The sequence below is a fragment of the Elephantulus edwardii genome, unplaced genomic scaffold, assembly GCF_000299155.1.
Source record: "Elephantulus edwardii isolate Elephantulus edwardi_28Jun2011 unplaced genomic scaffold, EleEdw1.0 scaffold00150, whole genome shotgun sequence".
Taxonomy (NCBI): domain Eukaryota; kingdom Metazoa; phylum Chordata; class Mammalia; order Macroscelidea; family Macroscelididae; genus Elephantulus; species Elephantulus edwardii.
The window spans coordinates 6,051,342-6,056,834 of NW_006399900.1; the positions used below are offsets into that span (position 1 = coordinate 6,051,342).

General features: G+C 37.8%; 1 pseudogene; it reads right to left on the reverse strand.

Moving 5' to 3' along the window:
* Positions 1-2,843: 2,843 nt before the first annotated feature.
* On the reverse strand, positions 2,844-3,182 carry LOC102875707 (annotated as a pseudogene).
* Between the last annotated feature and the right edge of the window lie 2,311 nt (positions 3,183-5,493).

Sequence of the window (5,493 nt, forward strand, 5' to 3'; positions counted from 1 at the left end):
TCTGCAGTTAGAGACCCCTCCAAATTATTGAAGAGGAATAATGTCAGTTTGAGGACTAAGGCGCATCTAATTCAGGCCATACAGTCTTTCCAATTACCTGCTGTGCATCTGTGAGTTGGACACTGAATAAGGATCACAAGAAAAGAACTTTGAGCTGTGATGTTGGAGAAGATCACGAAACATTCCATGGATGGCTAAGAGAACAAACAGATATGTCTTGGAGAGGGTACATCCAGAGTGCTCTTTTGAGGCAAAAATGATGAGGCTTTGCTTCATATACTTTGGGCATGTTACTAGGAGAGGTTATTCCTTGGAGAAGGCCATGATCCTGGGAAGGGTGGAAGACCCTTCAGCTAGGAGGATTGAAATGGTGACTGCTGCAATGGGCTCTTGTATGTCAAGAAGTGTGAAGACGGCACAGAATAGAACAGGGTTCAGATCTTTTGTTCATTGGATCGCTATGAGTTGTGCTCAACAGCATCTAACAACAATGACAGCATAACAACAGTCATATCTTCAACACCTTTATTTGCTTTTGTTTTGATTTTTACTATTTCTGTCTCTTCCTATAAATTATAATTAAATTAGCTTAGCTTATTTTTAAAGAATTGTTAGAATTTTTTTAAAGGCAATCTACTGTAACAAATTAATCTCCAATGAATGTCAGTCAAACTAATTGTTAATTAAATGTCTTACTTAATTTTATTAGTTACAGATTGGGAGCTGTTTGTTATGTGTATTAATTTAATAAGGACCTTTTATCCCTTTCAAGAGATTGCATGAATTTATTTGCACATATAAAGATTTGTGTGGTAACATTGAAAGATGCATTGTTTTTTTGTTTTTCATAGATCAGCTGCTCTTAGATTTTCATAATCTTGAAAGTTCATGAGCAGAAATTTATTGAAACCTGTGATTAATATCTCAACTTATGTTTCTTTCTTCAGTTTTGAGGTTCATGAAGTTTAGAAAAGGTGTTTATAAGCATGTAAAATACTTGTCAGTGAGTTTACCAAAATAAAAGATGGTAAATGGGTTTAGTTTTAGTTAATTGACAGTGACAATATGGACTGCATGGCAAGGAAGGATTTGGAGGCTGTTAGTGGATGGGATATTTAGTATGTACAATCTGTGTCTCTAGATTGTATTTGAAAATTCAATCTATTGTCTTTGAGTTGGAAAGGAATCATAGCAACTAATACATCCGTGGGTTTTTGGAGGCTGTGAATTATGTGCAAGGACAGTGGCCACCTTTCCTCTGCAGAGTCTCTGGTGGAATTAAAAGACCAGCGAGGCAGGACATTTGATTTAGCAATGAAACTCCTCATGGATTACACCACTGGAGTACAGCTGTAAAGAATAAAAGTCATTTTTTAATGACAATGACAATATAGGTCTCAAAATGAAATAAAATGGCTCAAAATGAGGGAAACCCCAGTTTCTAACTCAAAGTTGTTTAGTAAAAGATAATAAAATGAAAGAATGTTTGAAACTAAAATACACTCTTTTCTACCGTGGTTTCGCTTGAATTAATGATTTAGAATGAAATACCAGTCAGATATTTTAGGCAAAGTAATTAAATTTTAAGAATTATTTCTTTTCATTGTTTTCAGTTATATATTTTATGAAAAATTATTACTTTTTTTAACAGCCATTACAAGTACTATTAAAGCAAATCTCCCTAAATGTTGCCTTTTTAAAACAGTGTATTGTTTTTACCATTGTGTTAGAATCTTTTCCATCCTCTTCCTCTTTTTTTGTTCCTCCTCTTTCTCTTCTTCTTTTTATTGAGTTTATCTTTTACAGTTCAAGCATGAAGAAAATGAACATAATGAATATATAATATATATGTTGTTATTGTATACTGTTGAGTCAGAGCTTAACCATAGCTGACCATTTGGTAGGTTTTCAGAGGTAGTTAATCACACAGGAGAATATTACCATCCTTCTCCTGTGAAGCAGCTGGTGGCCTCAAACCAAGTGACTTCAGGATTGCAGCACAGGTTCTTGCCACTAGGCAACCAGAGCTCCAAATTGAGATTGTTCACAGTTTTAGTTTGCTTGGCCCCACAGTCAACACTCTTGGCACCAATAGCCAGGAAATTAAAAGGTGTATTGCCATGGGAAAGTCTGCTGTTAGGGACCTCTCCAAAGTACTGAAGAGCAATGGTGTCTCTCTGGAGACTAAGGTGTGTCTGATACAGGCCATGGTCGTTGCAATCACTTGTTATGTATTAGAGAGCTTGACAATGACCAAAGAGGATAGAAGCAGAATTGATGCTTTTGAGCTGTGGTGCTGGAGAAGAGTATTGAGGGTACCATGGCCTGCTAGGAAAGGGTTAAACCAGGGGGCTCCTTGGAGGCAAGGATTCTGAGGCTCCATCTAACATACTTTGGATATGTTGTAAGAAGAGACCGGTCCTTGGAGAAGGACATCATGCTTGGGAGGGTGGAGGGACAGCACAGGAGGGGAAGGACCTCTATGAGGTGGATTGATTCAGTGACTGGGGTAATCAGGATGGGTGTGTCGGACACAGTGCGATTGGCACAGGACAGAGCAGAGTTTAGGGCAGTTGTACATAGGGTCGCTATAAGTCGCAAGCAACTCAACAGTATATAACAACAACATAGTATTTAACATATGAGGGTATATATTACATATATACATATATTAATCTATGTTTATATATATTAGATATGTTGTTACTTTTTTTTCTCTGAACAATACCTTTATTTAATCATTTTGTTTATAACTGAAACTCTGGGAATTCAAAATTAACATCCTTTCCTGTGAGCTTCTTATACACACCAGAGAACGTTTCAACCTCCTGGGGCATTTTTGTTTATTTTTTTGTGCGGCTTTTCCGAGTTGGTTTAGGCAGAATTCTCCTCTGAGAAATAAAGACAACGTGCTTTCCACTGAACTTTTTCTCCAGTTCACGTACTAAGCGGACTTGGATTTTCTGGAAAGATTTCAGTTGAGGAACAGGAACAAAGATTATAATAGCTTTCCGACCACCCCCAACTTCAATTTCCTTAGCTACTGTTATATTCAGCTGCCTTAATTGAGCCTTTAGGTCTGAGTTCATCTCCAGTTCAAGCAGAGCCTGAGAGATGCCAGACTCGAATTCATCTGGCTTTTCTCCATTCGGCTTCACAATCTTCACGCTTGAACTGAACATGGCCTTGTTCGTGCTGAGCACCGGCCTAGGAAGAGCTGTTGTTGTTATTTTTGTTAAGTGCCATCGAGTAGTAGACGACTCTTAGTGACTCTATGAACGAAAGTCCTCAACACTTCTACTTGTGTGACTTTTCATCCTTTCTCCAGGTTCACAGGGTTTCCGGAGGCAAGCTATCACACTCTTGCTTCCAAGCTTGTTTTAATCGGGGAGCGCCACCAAACACTGTCTGCCATGGGTAACCATTAACTTACACACATATATTAATGTACGTAAGAGAGTGGCCAAGTGGTAAAATGGTAAGTGACAAGGTGGCCCAGTCTCCAGCTGCTCAATAGCAGAAAAGATGGTTAATCTCCTCTCATTCAACTAACTGCCTCTAAAAACCTGCTGGAGGGTTAGCTATGAGTCAGATGGACATATGTATTTGGGTTTATTCAAGCGTGTGCACATATACATATCTCCCTACGTAAATGTTAATATATCCCTGGTGATGCAGTGTGTTACGAGTTACTAAGGAAAACACTGGTCATTCAAATCCACAAGTCTGCTGCATGGAAGAAGGATGCATAGTTTTCTTCTATGAAGATAGAAGCTTTGGAAATATGATGGAGGGTTAAAAAACAATAAATCTACAATCAACTGTCAAAAGAACAAACAAACAAAACAGAACAAAAAACAAATAAACAAACAAAAAACCCTACCAGTTTGGAAGAAGTACAGTAAAATTTTTCCTTAGAAATAAGGATGTTGAAACTTTAATCTTATTGAGGGTCTTCCTCTCTCTCTAACCCTTTACTTTTCCAAGTGGGAAGTCCTTTTGCAAGGAATGGCCCCTTCTGACAACATGCCAAAAGTATGTCAGATAAGATTTTACAACTTTTGTTTTCCCCAAGATGGATTTGTTCATTGTTTTGGCAATCTATGATAAGGGTAATGCTCTTCACCAACACCACAATTCAATGGCAACAATTCTTCTCTGATTTTCCTTATTCATTGCCCAACTCTAACATTCATATGAAGCAGTTGGGAGTACCATGACGTGGGTTAGAAACACCTCCGCCTTCTATCTGTCCTCACCCTTTAACACTTTAAAGTAAAAACAACAACAACAACAACAACAAAAACAAACTTTGACAACAGATTCACTCAATGCAATAAGCAACCTTATAAGATTTATTTATTTTATTTTTATAATTAAGAAAAGTTATCAAAAGAAATGAAATTAGGCTTGTAGTTCTAATTTGCAGGCTGCTCCAGTGGAGAAAGATGGACGATTTTCCCCCCTATTACTTGCATCTCTTGAAATCCCTCTAAGGAGTTGTGTATGAGTTGGTTCTGACTAGAAGTCACTTACCAACATTCTATAAAAAGGAAGCTCCGGTGGCATAGTCCATGGGGAGCTGTGCTGCCTGAAGACTGTTGAGTTGGATTCCACAAGTAGCTCTGAGGGGAGAAAACAGTCAATCTTCTCCTGTGTGATTTACAGCTTCTGAAAACCCACTGTAGAATCAACTCAGGCATTTTGGACTTGATGACAATGACAGAGATTATATAAAAATTTTTTTTAAAAAATGCAATGGACATTGAAAGACTTTTCACAAAGAAGGACATTCAGACGGTCAATAAACACAAGAAGAAATGCTCCAAATCACTGGCAAAAAGAGAGAAGCAAATCAAAACCACAATGAGATACCATTTTACCCCAGTAGCAGTGGCAGAGTTTAGCAGGGCAGCAAGCAATAAATGTTGGAGAGGATGTGGTGAGAAAGGAACTCTTAGACATTGTAGGTGAGATTATAAAATGGTACAACCACTCTGGAAGGCAGTTGAGCATTTTCTCAAAAAGCTGAACATAGAGATTCCATATGACTCAGCTATTCCACTGCTTTGAATATACTCTGAGAAAATGAGAATTGAGACATAAACAGAGATTTGTACACCAATGTTCATAGCAAGATTATTCACCATAGCAAGAAGATGGAAACAGCTCAAATTTCCAACAACAACGGAATGGATTGAGAAATTATGGTACATTCACACAGTGGAATACTGTGCAGCACGTAAGAGCAATGATTTTGTAAATCATTACCTAATATAGGAGGGACTGGAGAGCATTATGCTGAATGAACTAACTCAGTCTCATAAAAACAAATACTGTATAGAACCATTATTGTAGAGCCTGTGACTAATTTTGCCCCTAACAAATGCTGTTCCTTTGCAAATGTTTCCTATCTTGGTGAATGCCATATCCAAGCCTCTGGCCTAGTTCCTAAATCTTATCATCTTTTGTTTTGCTTTTGCCACTTCTTCT